The sequence below is a fragment of the Palaemon carinicauda genome, chromosome 12, assembly GCF_036898095.1.
Source record: "Palaemon carinicauda isolate YSFRI2023 chromosome 12, ASM3689809v2, whole genome shotgun sequence".
NCBI classification, from domain to species: domain Eukaryota; kingdom Metazoa; phylum Arthropoda; class Malacostraca; order Decapoda; family Palaemonidae; genus Palaemon; species Palaemon carinicauda.
The window spans coordinates 22,852,095-22,854,594 of NC_090736.1; positions in this window are offsets into that span (position 1 = coordinate 22,852,095).

The following is a 2,500-nucleotide window of genomic DNA, read 5'->3' on the forward strand; positions in this document are numbered from 1 at the left end:
ATCACCCATATGTTTGGACATCGTTGCCACAGAGACTTTAGACTTGGTTCTTATTCGAGTGTATGAAAATAGACGGGAATTAAAATATATTAGGGTCAAAGGACAAGGTCAATGTCGAGTAAAAGATCGAGAAATAAGCTGCCGCTGCGAAGGTCTGAGCTGTACTGAGTACCCCTCTAGTTGCTAAAGTATATAGTGAACGACGTTGGTTTTGATCGAAGGTGAACAATTTCTAATTCAGATACTAAAGTCCATCGACGGTTTGTTTCCTCCACTTTTAAATTGTATATGAATGACAAAATTAAGAAGTTGTTAAGTTCAAAGATTTCAACGTCGGATAACATATTTTTGCTTTCAAACTTGAAGTTAGAGTCGTACAGTTATTTTCTAAATATCATCTAATTTGTCTCTATCTGGCTCGCATCGACCACAATGTGTATCATATTATTTCTAAATCCAAGTTCCACTCAATTGGCGCATCCAAAATCTCGGTTCAACTTCAATTGATGACGTAAATTACTTGATTGTTAGTTTCTAAAAGCATCGAAAAAGACTTGACTTTGTTGAGGACGAAGAGATAGACAGTCTGTTGGACAATCAGACAAAAACAAACACACTCGGTTGTACAAATAATTTGAGGCCAATTTCATTAACGAAGATAGTTAGAGTTGTTCTTCAGATCGAAGAGAAAGCAAGAATAAAAGCACACACAGGGAAACATGACTGCTTTTAAACTTACTTCTGAGGCATATATGCATTAGGTGACACATTCTCTTCAATTAGGGAACATATATCCTAAATGCAGTTTATTCTCTATAAAAGAAACATTAACACACTCGAACAGGAGACAGTGAAAGAGAACAAACATGAATTGGCCTTAACGCTCGTAATGTTTCCTGGCATTTACTCCATTAATTTCCTGAATGAAATGAAATTCGAGGACATAATTGATGCATAGAGACTAAAAGGAAGCAGCAACCTCCTGCAACTTTCAGGACTTCATGTAATCCTAAAAGTATGAAGAGGAAACGGACCGACTGGGACAGAAGAAATTAAACGCCTTCGTTTTTATTGTTAGACTTCAATTAATTTCTTACAATCTTTGCGTGATTCATGTTTTGAAATAGGAACTTTATTTTAGTACCAAAGGATTATAAAACTATATTTCTAAAACGTGTATTTTATTTTGCATATGTGAAAATTTTAACGAGGATTATCATGATAATATTCATTAAGTATTCTTTACATATGAAAAAAAAATCTTATGTAAATGTAAATTTTTATGTAAAAGTACAGAAATTAAACTTTATCTAATTTAGAAATTAGTTGTTAAAGTTAAATTCTCTGCAAATTTCTTAATGAAAGGGTTCTTATTGATAATTCTGATTAAATCAGTTACAGGTCAAGCTATGGTAGATCCCAAAAGTGTCTGATGATTAATAAAAAACAAATTGAACTTATGAAGTTTTCTCATTTTGACTTATAACTATAAAAAGATAGTTGTTTCGAGAAATTGACTAAGATGAGAAAAAGGCAAGCAGAGATTCCTTGAAAACTGTTATCAGAATTGTTTCATTTAAACGAGATTCCTCAGACAATAGTCAAAAGAAAATAAATTTGGACTTCTCAGAAAAAAGTAATAGAAACCAAATCTGGATTCCCAGAAAACTTCTCATCAAAAAAAAAAAAAAAAAAAAAAAAAAAAAAAAAAAAAAAAAACTAGGATTTTTTATTAATAATTCCCATCGGGCAATAGCACCTTCAGTAGATCACTTTCCATTGCTTAATTTGTTCATTTACACTTCAATAAACCATTTTGCTAGTGAACAATATATACTTTAGTGTAGTTTTGTCATATTGATCAATAAAACTAAACTAAAATTTTCGATTAATAATTCCCATCAGGCATTAGCACCTTCAGTAGATCAGTTTCCATTGCTTAACTTGATCATTTACATCTCAATAAACCATTTTGATAGTGAACAATTTATACCTTGTGTAGTTTTGTCATATAAATCAATAAAACTAAACTAAAATTTGCAACTGATAATGTCAGTCAGGCAAAAACACCTTCAGTAAATCAGTTTCCCTTCACGTGGGGCAGGAACCAGATAGAGTCAATCCATTGACCTGGATAAGCCATTTTGTTAGTTAACAATAAATATCTAGCATAGTTTTGCACTAGTTTCAACTTCTTAATGAGCAAGTCTGTGATTATTTTGACTGACCTTGTGTGTGGCTCTTTCGAAGGGCACTCCTGACCTTTTGAGGCCATGAAATATTTTCCTAATCAACTCTCCTGAATCACAAACAAACTTTCTTTAACTACCTATTGCTTCTTTTGGAAATCTGTTGCAACCACATTTTTTAACAGCATGAAATCTAAAATGCATCTCCATTCTATTTTTATCATATACTATCAATTAATGTGTCTTTATTATTGGAATGGAACGTCGTAAATATTAAAACATTACAAAATAAGGAATTTCGAAACGATTTT